The 15,002-nt window shown below is 47.7% G+C and overlaps 2 protein-coding genes and 1 non-coding gene across 5 annotated transcripts in view; 1 reads left to right on the forward strand and 2 right to left on the reverse strand.

Moving 5' to 3' along the window:
* Positions 1 to 9,780, reverse strand: part of GNAZ (G protein subunit alpha z) — a 185,371-nt gene extending 175,591 nt beyond the window's left edge. Inside the window, exon 1 of the mRNA XM_029053853.2 lies at positions 9,583 to 9,780. The gene's annotated coding sequence lies outside the window, so the exon portion shown is untranslated. The remainder of the gene's footprint in view (positions 1 to 9,582) is intronic.
* The window catches only part of RSPH14 (radial spoke head 14 homolog), a 255,007-nt gene that overhangs the window by 201,209 nt on the left and 38,796 nt on the right, over positions 1 to 15,002 (forward strand). The window lies entirely within an intron of this gene.
* On the reverse strand, positions 3,795 to 3,927 carry LOC114809394. The gene has a single exon (XR_003757181.1). It is a non-coding gene; the product is annotated as a small nucleolar RNA SNORA7 (small nucleolar RNA).

The raw sequence follows: 15,002 nt of genomic DNA on the forward strand, positions 1-15,002 counted from the left end.
GGCAGGAGGCACGAACCAAGGACTGAAGACAGAGGAGTCAAGAACAAGGCACCACGAGAGGATAAGCTCGGGAGCAACAGGGAGTGCACGCTGAGGTAACAGGAGAAGACTGTGGATAGGTAAGGGGACGAGAGCTGATAGCACAGGCCTGGGAGTCGGAAGGTCATGGGTTCTAATCCTGGCTCCGCCACTTACCTGCCGTTTGACCTTTGGCAAGTCCCTTCACTTCTCTGGATCTCAAATATCTCATCTGTAAAATTGGGATTGGGACCATGAGTCCCACATGAGACAGGGACCACGTCCAACCCGATTTGCTTGGATCCACCCCCGCCTGGCACAGAGTAAGTGCATAACGAATATCACAATTGTTATCATTATTATTATTATTCAAGTCAGTGATCAGGAGGGTTTGTTTGGTGCAAAGATGAGTTGATCACCACTGGAGGGTTTTGAGGTGTGAAGAGTCAGGGGTGGAGCAACAGTTTGGAAAGATGAGCTGGGCAGTGAAAACAGAATGTAGAGGGGAGGGGCTGGAGGCAGGGAAACGAGTAGTAATAATACTGACGATAGTGGTATTTGTTAAGCGCTTACTCTGTGCCAAGCACTGTTCTAAGCACTGAGATAGACACAAGGTAAGCAGGTTGTCCCACGGGAGGCTCACAGTCTTAATCTCCATTTGACAGATGAGGTAACTGAGGCACAGAGAAGTCAAGTGACTTGCCCAAAGTCACACAGATGACAAGTGTTGCAGCTGGGATTTGAATCCACGACCTCTGATTCCCAAGCCCATGCTCTTTCCCCAACCCACACTGCTTCTCTCAGTAAGAAAGCCAAGGTAGTTATGCAAGACGGAATGTGATGTGTGCCCAGCCCGGGAAGGTGGCCGACTGAATGGAGAAGAACGGATCCGGAAAATACTGTGGAGGGAAGACAGACGGGATTTATCAACAGACTGGATGTGGGTGTTGAAGAGAGCGAGGAATGAAGGATAATGCCAAGGTTGTGGATTCAGAAACAGGGAGGAATGTGGTGGTGCCAAATGTCTTGGGGAAAGTTAGGTGGTAGAGGGGATTTGGGAGTGAAGATGAGGAATCCAGTACGTAGGACAGTGTTGTGCACACAAGAGAAAATGTGAGACTGGGATAGGGGAAGAGGTTGGACTGGTGAGGCAGATTTAGGAGACATCTGCAGAAGTGATAATTGAAGCCACGGGAGGGGATGAACTCTGAGAAAATGAGTATAGAGTAAGAAGGCTGGGAACCTGGAACAGAGCCTAAAGTGGCAGCGAAAGAGACTGAGAAGAGGGTAGTGAGGTTAGGAGGAAAACCAGGAAAAAACTATGCCAGGAAAACTAAGATTTGATGTTACCGGGAAGCGGGAATGGACCACAGGGTCAAAGGTGACTGGAAGGAGGTCAAGGAATAATAATCATTATTATAATGATTTTTGTTAAGCACTTACTATGTATCAAGCACTGTTCTAAGTGCTAGGGTAGATACAAGCCAATCAGGTCTTATACAGTCCCTGTTCCTCATGGGGCCACAGTCAAAGTAGGAAGGAGAACAGGCATTGAACCCCTATTTGACCGATGAAACTGAGGCACAGAGAAGTTAAGTGCCTTGCTCAAAGTCACACGGCAGGCAAGTGGTGGAGCCGAGATTAGAACCCAGGCCCTCTGACTCCCAAGACCGTGTCCTTTCCATGCTACTTCTCAGGGTGAAGATCAGAGTGAAGTAATGACAATGAGATTTGGTGAGGATCTTGGAGAATGCAGTCTCAGTGGAGTGAAGACAGATTATAGTCAGGAAGGAAATTGGAAGAGAGGAAGGCAGCAGGTATATAAACCAGTTCCAGGGTTTTGTACAGGAATGGGAACGGGGAAATTGGATGTTAGCTGGAGGGTGCAATGGATTGGAGAGAGGGCCTTTAGAGTGTAGAGGTAAGCGCCTTGTGGGCCAGGATCATCTCTACCAACTATTGTACTGTACTTTCCCAAGCACTTAGTTCAGCGTTCTGCACAGAGTAAGCACTCAATACACTCCAATAATCGACGATCCAGAGCTGGGAGTTTCTAATAAGAGATCGAGGGAGGGATGTGGGGAGTGGTGAGAGCGAGAGAGTTGAGTTCAGTGGAGAATGCGGTGTACGGGGCCTGGATGTGTGCGTCAAGGGGCGAGACAGTAGGTGGGGAGTCCAGATGGCTGTGGTGGCTTGGGATAAGGCAGCCTAAAGATTGGAGGTCTCTGTGCTGAGAAAGAACAGTTTTGCAGGGAGAGGGACATGGATAAGATGACGGTTTAGAGGGTTGGCGGTCCAAGAGAGGTATTTCAGGGTTGGTAGGAAGCTGGTGATCTAGAGACTGATCTTTGGCAATACAGCAACACTACTACTGAACTACCCCGTACTTTTCCGATGCTCCTTTCCTGGCTCCTCTTCCTTTCTGATGTTTTAGTTATGAGGATCCCATGGGTCTTGGTTCTTTGTCCTTGGTTCTCCTCCCACCCTATTCACTCTGAAGTACATCAACTTACATACTTCAGTAACACTTCTATGCAGATGACTCGCCAAACAGCTCCAACTTGGACCTCTCATTTGCATGCTGATCTCAGATTTCCTTCTGTCTCTGAGGATATCTGGCTTGGATGCCCTGCGGAAGGTCAAACCTAATCCCTCTAAAATTGAACCCCTCATTTTCCCTCCTATATCTCCATTTACTAGCTTTCCATCATTATTGTCATTGCCACTATCCTTCCTGTCCCACCTGAACACAACGTTGGAATCTCTTGACTCCTCTTTCTTATTCACCCTCCTGACCTGAGATCAAGGAAAGGAACTGGTCTGAATCAGTCATTGCTATCGGAGTGTCTACTGTGTGCTGAGCACTGGACTAGGCACTTGGAAGAGTACAACAGAGGTAAAGACAAGGTCCTAGCCCTCAAGGACCTTACGATCTCCGATTGCCATGTGCCAGGCCGGTTGGTCTGTCTGATGCTTATGTTTTACAATAATCTGCTGCAATACCACCTATTGTTTGAGGGTATTTCACTCTGTTTTTAAGGAGTCCGTTCTGTCCTCTTTGCGTGTGGTCAGTGGCATTTATTGAGCGCTTACTATGTGCAGAGCACCATACGAAGCGCTCATGTGCTCCTTATTCCACTTTACATAGAGCAATCCTTGACTATCCTGCTATCATCCATTCTGCTTAATGCTGATGAGTTCCCTACCTAGGATTCATCATTTTTTGGTAATCCTTTCTTGCCTTTTTATGTTTTGTATGTGTTTGTTTATTGTTGCTGTAGTCTCCTCTAGGGATGGGACCTTGTCTTATATCTCTTATGTAGTTCTCCTCAGCACCCAATACCATAAATTGCCCAAAGTAGGCACTAAATATGGCTTCTACGCTCACTGCGTCTACTGGGAATGCGAGATGTGTTCATATATTGACCTGGCGGTTCCTTTACTAGTGGGACTCTCATGATTTTAGGGATCCCATCCCACCGCCCCCAAATACCTATGATGAGATCTATTAAGGATCCCACTTTAAGCCTTGGGGGTTGTGGGGGTTGTCTAGTCTTGTCTTATCCAGAGTTGCTTCCAACCCATAGCGACACCAAGGACACATCTCTCCCAGAATGTCCCACCTCCACCTGCAATCGTTCTGGTAGTGGATCCACAGAGTTTTCTTGGTAAAAATACGGAAGTGGTTTACCATTGCCCTTCTTCCGCGCAGTAAACTTACGTCTCTACCCTCGACTCTTTCCCATGCTGCTGCTGCCCAGCACGGGTGAGTTTTGACTTGGAGCAGACTGCCTTCCGCTCGCTAGCCACCGCCCAAGCTAGGAATGGACAGGTCTCTGCTTGACTCTCCCTCCCATAGTCAAGACTGGTAGAGTACTGGAAACTCTCCAGGTGTGACCCTGAGAGGGAAATGGGGTAGGGAGGGGACATTAAACCCCAACCAGGGGACACGCAACAAGTGTGACCTCTAGGCTGCACACTCGTTTCTGGACTGTAAGCTCATCTCCAGACTGTAATCTCATTGTAGGCAGGGATTGTGTCTGTTCGTTGTTGTATTGTACTCCCTCAAGTGCTTAGTATAGTACTCTGCAAACAGTAAGTGCTCAGTAACTACAACTGACAGACTTTCGGTAGGAAGTGGAGTAAAGAAGAGGAAGAGAAGTCTGGCCAGCCCTCTCCCCCTCCTTATCAGTGACAACCACTGCTGCTGCTGCCATCCCCTTCACGAGACACCCCTCACTGGGTTCAGGTTCGAGGAGGGGCGTTTGAGGCCTCAACTCGCATCCATTCATCTATTCGTTCAGGGGTGAAACCGGCAGGGTGACTTGTGATGGTGTTTGTCACGGCGGTGACCATGTCCCGGATCAGATTGTATGGTGAGTTGTGGGCCACGACCTTACTACTGGATGGTGACTCCATCTGAGGCATGATTCAAGAAGGACCATTTTAATAATAATAATAATAATAACACTAGTGGCATTTGTTAAGCGCTTACTATGTGCCAGGCACTGTTCTAAGGGCTGGGGTAGATACAAGGTAATCAGTTTGGACACAGTCCCTGTCCCACATAAGGCTCACAGTCTTAATCCCCATTTTACAGATGAGGGAACCGAGGCCCAGAGAAGTTAAGTGACTTGCCCAAGGTCACCCAGCAGACAAGTGGCAGAGCTGGAATTAGAACCCATGACCTACTGACTCCCAGGCCCATGCTCTATGCATTAGGCCATATTTGCCAGTGGCAAAAGCAGCAGTGATGGCAGCCCTGGGTGAACCAACCTGCCTTGGGCCATCTTTCTGCCAAGTTGAAGCAGAGGAGGTGAAAGATGGAGGTGACAGTAGTCAGAGGGAGAAATAGCCAAGTCTGCCTCTCACCCTTTCCCTCTGTCCTCCTTTTCTCCCCAAATCCTCCGCCCAAATTCCTTAAATTCTCTCCCACTCTTTCCCATCTTTCTAGGTTTTCCCCTCTTCCTGGCCCCTCCCCCATTTTCTCGCCTAACTAAATCCTAAATAAGGATTTAATGTGCAATCAAATCTTGTTTATTTAGGAACTGATTATCCATTTAGTGCATTATTCAGGTTTTTTTTTGCCTTCTTTTGGCCATTTCATTGCTTGCGACTCCCTATACCAAGGGTGGAGACTTAAGCCAAACAAAGTCACTGTTTTCAGCCATGGGGAAAAGGTTCATTCATTCATTCATTCAATTGTACTTATTGAGCGCTTAATGTGTGTAGAGCACTGTACTAAGAGCTTGAGAAAGTACAACAATAAACAGTGACATTCCCTGCCCACAACAAGCTCACAGTCTAGAGTCGGGGAGACAAGCATCAGTACAAATAAATAAAATGACAGATAGGTACAAAAGTGCTTTGGAAGAGGGCAAAGAGCAGGGAGCAAGTCAGGGCAACGCAGAACGGAGTGGGAGAAGAGGAAAAGTGGGGCTTAGTCTGGGAAGGCCTCTTGGAGGAGATGTGCCTTCAATAAGGCTTTGAGGTGGAGGAGAGTGGTTATCTGTCAGATTAGAGGAGGGAGGGCATTCTAGGCCAGAGGCAGGATGTGGGTTAGGGGTCGGTTACGAGACAGGAGAGATCGAGGCACAGTGAGAAGGTTAGCACTGGAGAAGCGAAGTGTGCTGGCTGGGTTGTAGAAGGAGAGACGCGAGGTGAGGTGGGTGGGGGCAAGGTAATGAACTGCTTTAAGGAGTTTTTGTTTGATATGGAGGTGGATGGACAACCACTGGAGTTTTTGAAGAGCTGTGTGATGTGTCCGGAATGTTTTTGTAGTAAAAGCTTGGGTCAGGCAGTTAGTCTGTCAATCATATTTATTCAGCATTTACTGTGTGCAGGGTACTGAACTAAGCACTTGGGAGAGTATACACTATAATAACAGACATACTCCCTGCCCACAAAGAGCTTACAGTCTAGAGGGGGAGACAGACATTAATATAAATAAATAAAATTACAGATAGGAACCTAAGTGAGGCAGGGGAAATAAGGACAGGAGGTTAAGTTTGGCAAATCACCTGCAGATTTCATTTATTCCCATCCTTCCTGCCTCCCAAGACCAAGGATAAAAGGGACTACATCCCTCTGAGGCCAAAAACCAGACTCAGAGGGTGGGTATCGATCTCCATGACTGGGTTGATTTGGGGTCTGAGGAGGCAGGAGAGATATTTCCCAGCCTAGCACGTAGGTTGATGATCAGCAATCAAGACTTCAACCATCTGAATGATTATTGCCACGACCCTTTTCCAGGCTGGATGATATAGCGGGGCTAAATAAATATTGGTTGTGAGGAGGAGGACGAGGAAAACGATGTTTATATTGAGCCACAGAGCGTAACACAGTAGCCAGTGCCAGCAGAAATGATTTGCTGGAAGAATGCATCTCTAATATTTTGTCCTACCTTTTCACAGCGGTCAGTTTTTATGTTACACATGTAAAATGCCTGAATAGGGTACAAAAGAGAAGAACCACGGCCCAGATTTAAGCTCTAGTCTTTCCCTCAGTGCTCTGCCCATACTTCTCAACAGCGACTGAAAATGAAGAGACAGCCCTAAAATGGGAGCTCGACGGCCCCGTGGCAAGCACAATGTGGGCTTCTTCATGCCGTTACACCAGGACACTTGGATTCTAACCTCGATTCCCAGAAGCTGCTAATATTTAGACTCAAAAGCAATTCTCGAGTCTCTGCTGATTAAATTTAGAGCTTCCCTGCTATGCATCTCACACCTAACTGAAGTTTATCCTCTTAGTGAGCACAGTAATCCTAATTTGGATTTCCTTTCATTCTCATTTAACTGGAGAAGAACTATGGAAGAGACATGTTTTAGTGGCAGCACAGCCCATCCCAAATTAGTAATTCATAATCCTCTTAATTTTGTAGCAGAGAATCAAACTCGGAGCCTCCTTCCTAATGAAGGAATGAGAGCTATTTTCTGATCCAGGCAGTAGGCAGTTTCTCCATGACTGTTCCCTTCTTCAAAATACATTAATTGCTAGTGCGTTATTTTTCTCCAGATAGAAGTGGGTAGCTTCAACCTCTCGACTGCCTGGGAAAGACAAGGCATTTAGCTGCATATTTCACAGAGACTGAACTGTCATCAGTGATCACTCTTATGACTTCCCAATGAAAGTCTGAGAGAACGATGCAGAATAATGGACCTTGTCATTGAGTTTGGTGATCTCGATGAAGCCTGCCACAAAGTTGTATAGCAGTGATATTTCTGGAGGGCAGAGCAGAATTGAATTCACAGAAAAATATTTTAATTGCTTGAAATAAGACCAACTGCTAAGACTCTCATGCAACATTATCATTTGGTCTTAGCCCACTTTTGACGAGACCCCAATCTTTTGCTAAGGCTAGATTTATCCTTCTGGCTGTGGTTCAACTTAGCCTGGAAGAAGAAATCATTATGTCCTGCTGCCATTGCTCTCCATCCATCTGCATGAATTTTAGATCACCTAAAATCAAGGAAAGCCCAAAATAAAAATCTCCACAAAAGCCATCTTTTCATCTCATCCAAGGAAAAACTGAGAGTTGAGCAGTTACCTGGTAATATGTAGAGCCAGACCAGATGAGGTATATTCACTCGTTGCGGGTAGGGAATGTGTCTGCTATATTCTTCTGTGGTGCTCTCCTAAGCGCTCAGGATAGTGCTCTGCAGGCGGTAAGCTCTCAATAAATACGACCGATTGATTCAAGGCTGATTTACCCAGACTGCCCGTGTCTACTCACCAAATAAACCGCTCAACCTTTTGCCGTCTGCTGTGCAGGTTTGGTCAATGGGCAGGTTTGGCCAGGGAGAGCCTCCCTCACTTAACATCGGTATCATCATCGCTGTCAATCGATCAATGGTGTTCATCCGGCGTTTCACCATCACTAGTCATTGGTCAGCGGTAACACGCTGAACGCTGCTCTAGGTGCTTAGAAACAGGCATACGATGTGCCTTTCCTTGAGGAATCCACTAATCGGTGGGCCCCATATTCACTGAAAACGTTCCTGATCTTCTCTCTGTCCACCACCTAAACTGATCTTTTCTGAGACAAGATGGCCCAGTCCAGAAGTAGTAACTAGGAGGAGTGTTCCTGGGGTTTTACTGTACAGCTTCCAGACAGATTCTGCCTGTCAAAAGCTCCTGCTTGACTAGGCACAGCCCCTGCTCCCAAAGGAGCTTGTCAGTGCACCCCTATATTTAGGCTCACGCTCTCACATCCTCAACCAAGGGCAGAGGATAGCAGAGGCCGGCCCCTGGTTGGAACCCAGTCTCCCCAGCAGTGGAATCTGTAAACAGCTGAAAATCCGCTTGCCCTGATCTCAGAGCATCCCTTTTGGGCGAGGGTAGGTTTCCGCTCCACCTACCCGTGACAGGAACACTCAACTGGCCCTCCCGTCGGTGACTTTAGCAATTAACGCCCGGAGAAAACGGGAAAATTCGCCTCTTTCCAAGTGCAAAAACGTCGGCATTGTCAGCCGATTCCTGCCACTCCAATCTTTCCGGCAAAACGAATTCTGTCAATCATCCTAAGGGTGTGACCCAGAATTTTGGAGTCAACAGTATAAGCGAGCTGTAAGATTTTCGGCTGCTCTTGGTTGAGGAACAAAACACACATTTTAGGAGGGGTAAAAAAAAAATCAGACAGAGCTAACTGTAAGCATGATGGGTCAATACCCACCACTTTTAATACTTGATTCGAAATGCTAGCAGTTGCTCATCACCAAGCAAATGGCTCAAAACGCACTGAAAATTGGCTTGTCTTTTTCATCAGGTTTAGAGCCTATATATTTCTCTGAATTGGGATTGTGTGTGTGTGTAAGTGTGTGTATTTAGCTCATCAGTAAAACGATCCTAAACCTTTAATACCGCACAGCTTCCGACGGCAGGCAAAAGTGTCCACAGGTGCATCTTCATTTAATACCACTCCCTGTTCCTTGCATGCATTAACCACACAAGAGGTACATCCCGGCTCCCAAAAGCTGCTCCTGGGAGCCAAGCATCCTTGACATTTAGCGAGGGAAGTGTGCCTTTCGAAGGAACAAATGCAGGGCGAGCTTCCACCAGCATGCCTTCTCATGCAACGTTAGAATCTGCAGCCTCTTCCAGCTCCCTTGGATGCAGACGGTCTGTCCATGCGAATGGACTCTTTTTTTTTTTCTCCCTCCCCACCCCCTCTCCTCCAGACAGAGGCTCCTATATTTCTCAAGCAAAACGTGCCTCGGTAGATATCAGAGGTGCACGGATCGGTAAGAGAGAAAGCAGGGGAAGGTAGGCGCAGCAGCAAGCAGATGCCGATGCAAGGCCAGAATCCCCCGAGAAGGTCATTTCTCCCCCCCCATATCAGCAGCCCCCCTCCTCTGCACAATATTTCCAACTTGCGAGGCTACTCGTTCAGCCGGGCAAACCTTCCGCTATTGTTCGGCGTTAAGGACGCCGTTTTTGATTCTCCCCCCCCTTCCTCAATTCCCCGTGATTTAGAAGAGGCGGAAAGAGGACATTCCCATCTGCAACCTGACTGAAGAGGGAAAGAGAAATGCAGCACAGGGCGAAGCAGAGCTTCCCGCCTACCTTCTCTGCTGCTCGGCTGCTGCTGCCGCTTTGCTGCCGCCCCAACCTCTTCACTCCATCGGTGCAGATGCCCACATCCCTAGGAGCTGCCCCGGCTCACATCAGCATGTCCGATTCGCTGGACGACCACGGAGCAGCTGCAGAGTCAGGAAATTCCCTCCTCCCCCCAGGTTGGAGAGGTTGCGATGCTCCCCTCTCTCTCTCTCCTCCCCCCTCCCCCCCTCCCCCCAAGCTTCGCCTGTCCGTTTAAAACGAAATAAAAGCACTTGCTCTCCCACCAGGCTCCCTGTTGTGAAACAGGGAGGTGTTTTGCGATGGCAGGGAGGGGACTTTTTTGGTTGGCTGCGGTGGGCGGAGTCAAACAAAGGGAGCTTGTTTCCAAGTCAACAGAAGGTGGGGGTACAGCTATCTTTACACCGAAAGGAGGACCACACTCTAAAGCACAGCTGTCTGTGTTTCAGACGCCTGCTAACTTAGCCAGGCTCTCCCCGCCACCATTGGGCAACTGCAGGGATCCAGCCCGGACTGGCAGGTGAGCCATCCAATAGGCCAGCAGAAAAATGGGCCTCTTCTTAGGAGACCAGACGGTGTTGAGAAGCACGCTCTGCACAGTTCCCCTCTCCCCTTTATCTGGGTCTCCTCTCCTCGTCAGCCTCCCTGGTAGAGTGGATTTTTCTGGTAAGATCAAAGATTCTTACACTTTGCGGAGCATCTTCTCCCTCCCCGCAATTCAGAGCTTGTGCTCATTTTTCCGATCTGTTTGCCGGATCGGTAGATCTTAGGCGGTACTGACCGGATGACTGTTACGGGTCTCCTTTTTCTTTTCTTACCCCCGCACTGTTTCTCCTTTTCCCTCTAGCTCTGGGAACTGGCCCTTTTATAAGTCAATCAGTCAGCTGTCTGATGAGGCCTAGCGGAAAGAGAACAGATGTGGGGTTCCAATTCCATCTTCACCCCCTGCCTGCTGGACAACCTTGGGCAGATCACTTGATTTCTCTACGCTTCCGGTTCCTCATCTGTAAATTGGGGATTAGATATCTGTTCTCCCTGTCCTTTGGAATGGGAGTCCCACGTGGGATGGGGACTGTGTCTGATCTGATTATATTGTCTCTACTGCTTTAGGACAGGGCTTGTCAATCCGTGATATTTACTGAGCACTTACTATGTGCAAAGCACCATATTAAGTACTTGGGAGAGTACAATACAACAGAATTAACAGGCACGTTCCCTGCCCTTAAGAGCTTACAATCTAGAGCGCTTAATAAATACCACAATTATTATTACTGTTATTATTGGATTCACAGAAATTATAAGACATGATCCCTTTCCTCAGCAACCTAATGGGAAGCAAGCTCAACACAAAAATCCAGTAAGAGCATGAAAAGTAAAAAATATACATAACCAAGCCCTGCTAAAGAGAATGTGTCTATCCATATATGCGTAATCATGTGCTCGCATATATGTGACAAACATTGTCCTAAAGTGATGGGTAGAAACAATATAATCAAATCAGACACAGTCCTGGTCCCACAAAGGGCTCACAGCTTAAAGAGGAGGGAGAACAGATATTTAATTCCCCAATTTAAAGATGAGGTGACTAAGACAGCAAGAAGTCAGGTGATTTGCCCAAGACCACATAGCAGGCATGGGATGAAGTCAGAATTAGAACCCAGATCTCCTGTTTCCCAGTTGTGTTCTCTTTCCACTAGGCCACATTGGACAGCTGACTGACTTATGAAAAGGACAGGTCCCAAAGTTAGAAGGAAAAAGGGAAAAAAAAAGAGGGAAAGAAAAAAAAGAAGGAAGACTTGTAAGAGTCATCTGGTCAATAATTCCTGTATGTATAGCTGCCCTTTGAGTTCAGAGATAATGCTACAGACTGAGAATTTTATTGAATATATTGGTGGGGCTGATAAAACCTACATGTGATTGACAATCACTTTCACAACTTTGTGCGTGTGAAAATTGCCCTTCGTTTCACCCTTGCATTTGTGCCTGCTGTTGTTTTTGTTTTCCAAGTTGGGTTTCTGCTTTCCCAAGGCCTGTGTTCTAGGGCAGTCACCTCATTTCCAAATGCAGCATGCCAGGCTGATCTGTGTCCTGCTACTATCGCCCAGTCGCCCAAAGCAATGCTACTTTTCTTGAGGTTTTTCTTTATCGTGCCTTTAAAACGCTTCTTCTGTTCACCCTGTTACCTCATTTCAGCTCACCTTAGAGCTGTTGTTTGGGGATCCCGCCGCTGTCCTTTTTTCTCTTACGTCCACTTCAGTAAAAGTGTACTGTGGTAAGAATGTTTTCCAAGCTGGTAGGTTGACTGTTCCGTGCAGGGCTTAATTTGTGCCGGGGCTCATTCATTCAATTCATTCAATAGTAATAATAATAATAATGTTGGTATTTGTTAAGCGCTTACTATGTGCCGAGCACTGTTCTAAGTGCTGGGGTAGACACAGGGGAATCAGGTTGTCCCACGTGGGGCTCACAGTCTTAATCCCCATTTTACAGATGAGGGAACTGAGGCACCGAGAAGTTAAGTGACTTGCCCAAAGTCACACAGCTGGCAAGTGGCAGAGCCGGGGTTCGAACCCATGACCTCTGACTCCAAAGCCCGTGCTCTTTCCAGTGAGCCACGCTGCCCACAGGGCCTGAAGCTGAGCCCTGACATCTCCGCCCCGTCCTCTCCCCCCTCCCTTCAGGCTCGCATCTCTTCCCCCCTCCAGGATGTCTCCACCTGGATGTATTTATTGAGCACTTACTATGTGCAGAGCACTGTCGGCAACAGATAGAGACAGTCCCTGCCGTTTGACGGGCTTAGGGTCTAATGGGGGGAGACGGACATACGAGAACAATGGCGATAAATAGAGTCAAGGGGAAGAACATCTCGTAAAAACAATGGCAACTAAATAGAATCGAGGCGATGTACATTTCATTAACAAAATAAATAGGGTAACGAAGATATATACAGTTGAGCAGACGAGTACAGTGCTGAGGGGATGGGAAGGGAGAGGGGGAGGAGCAGAGGGAAATGGGGGGAAAAGAGGGTTAAGCTGCGGAGAGGTGAGGGGGGTGGTAGAGGGAGTAGAGGGAGAAGAGGAGCTCAGTCTGGGAAGGCCTCTCGGAGGAGGTGAGTCTTAAGTAGGGTTTTGAAGAGGGGAAGAGAATCAGTTTGGCGGAGGTGAGGAGGGAGGGCGTTCCGGGACCGCGGGAGGACGCGGCCCGGGGGTCGACGGCGGGACGGGCGAGACCGAGGGATGGCGAGGAGGTGGGTGGTGGAGGAGCGGAGCGTGTGGGGTGGGCGGTGGAAAGAGAGAAGGGAGGAGAGGTAGGAAGGGGCAAGGTGACGGAGAGCCTCGAAGCCTAGAGTGAGGAGTTTTTGTTTGGAGCGGAGGTCGATAGGCAACCACTAGAGTTGTTTAAGAAGGGGAATGACAGGCCCAGATCGTTTCTGCGGGAAGATGAGCCGGGCAGCGGAGTGAAGAATAGACCGGAGCGGGGCGAGAGAGGAGGAAGCGAGGTCAGAGACAAGGCCGACACAGTTGTCTAGCCGGGATATAACGAGAGCCCGTAGCAGTAAGGTAGCCGTCTGGGTGGAGAGGAAAGGGCGGATCTTGACGATATCGTAAAGGTGAAACCGGCAGGTCTCGGTAACGGATAGGATGCGTGGGGTGAACGAGAGAGACGAGTCAAGGATGACGCCGAGATCGCGGGCCCGAGAGACGGGAAGGATGGTCGTGCCATCCACGGTGATAGGGAAGTCTGGGAGAGGACCAGGTTTGAGAGGGAAGATGAGGAGCTCAGTCTTGCTCATGTTGAGTTTTAAGTGGCGGGCCAACATCCAGGTGGAGATGTCCCGGAGGGGGGAAGAGATGCGAGCCTGAAGGGAGGGGGGAGAGGACAGGGGCGGAGATGTCAGGGCTCAGCTTCAGGCCCTGTGGGCAGAGCTCCCATCTCCTGAATGGGAGACTTGGGTCCTTTGAGTAGAGCCTAAAAGACCCCCAAGATGTAAATTTACCTCCAAAGGGGGGTGGAAATCGGAAGGTAGCCTCATTTTCCACAATTCTGCTTTGCCTAAGCTGAGTAGGATCATTGTAGGGTCTGAAACTACAACACTTGATCTGGAAGTTAGAGGAGTTTCTGCTCCTCTCTCTATCAATCAATCATATTTATTGAGCACTTACTGTGTGCAGAGCACTGTACTAAGAGTTTAAGAAAGTACCAAACAACAATATAATAGATACATTCCCTATCCACCTCCTCCCTGATCTTCTCTTCCTTTGAGGCCTATGGCTTCCATCGCTGTCACTCACAAAACTTTTTGTTAGTGTTAATTCCCATGCCCTTGACTACACCTCCACCCCTCTGAATGTGATATTTGTTAAGCTATGCGCCAAGCACTGTATTAAAGATACAGATATACGAGATAACGAGGTCGGACACAGCCTTGTCAGGATTCACAGTCTAAGGGGAAAGGAGAACAGGTATCTAATCCCCATTTTATGATTGAGGAAACTGAGGCAAAGAGAATTTAAGTGAGTTGCCCAAGGTCATCCAGTAGACAAGCAGCATGCACCTCTCTAGGCAACATGTGGAACAAAATATAATATTTGAATTAGAGTTTTATTTTTCACCTTTAAAAATTTTCCCTTGAATCGACAACTTTTCACGGAAGTTGTGGCATTAGCATGAGAAAGCACATGGATTTCCAATCTCAACAGTGTTTTATTTATGGGGCCTGCCACCTTCAGTTCATATCACATTCGGGTTGAGCACAATCAGCTGGAAAAAAACATCTCCTAATGGCCATGGTGAGCACTTTTACTTCTCCTTTCTCTCTTGAGATGGAAAGTGGAGCCAACTTGAAGGATGATGCTCAGCAGAGTAAGAGGGGAAACAAAATCTGCCAATTTAGGCCTGGGTCTACTTGGCTGTTACATAAATATATCACCGTTTCTTTAGGTGCCTTTCTCTCATACTGTTGTATCCATCTATTGCCTTGGCAGGCCAAGTTGTGAATTACGTGACTTGTTTTCCCCAGGATGCTATCTTCAAATGAAAATAATTAACTTGATAGATGATCCTATGGAATTGAAGATGGGACTTTTAGATGTGGCTTGAGAGAGAGTAAGAACTGATATATAATGTAAATTCTAAAATGATTCAGGGTCGACTCAATCGATGGTATTTACCGAGTGCTTACTACGTGCAGAGCGCTGTACTAAGAGCTTGGAAGGGTACAGTGCAACAGAATTATCAGACAGGTTCCCTGCCCGTATTGAGTTTACAGTCTAGAGGGGAATAATAATAATTATATTTGTGGTATTTGGAAAGTACTTACTATGTGCCAAGCACTGTTTTAAGCACAGGAGTAGGTACAAGATAATTGGATTGGACACAGCCCTTGTCCTACAAGAGGCTCACAGACT

The sequence above is a fragment of the Ornithorhynchus anatinus genome, chromosome 2, assembly GCF_004115215.2.
Source record: "Ornithorhynchus anatinus isolate Pmale09 chromosome 2, mOrnAna1.pri.v4, whole genome shotgun sequence".
NCBI classification, from domain to species: domain Eukaryota; kingdom Metazoa; phylum Chordata; class Mammalia; order Monotremata; family Ornithorhynchidae; genus Ornithorhynchus; species Ornithorhynchus anatinus.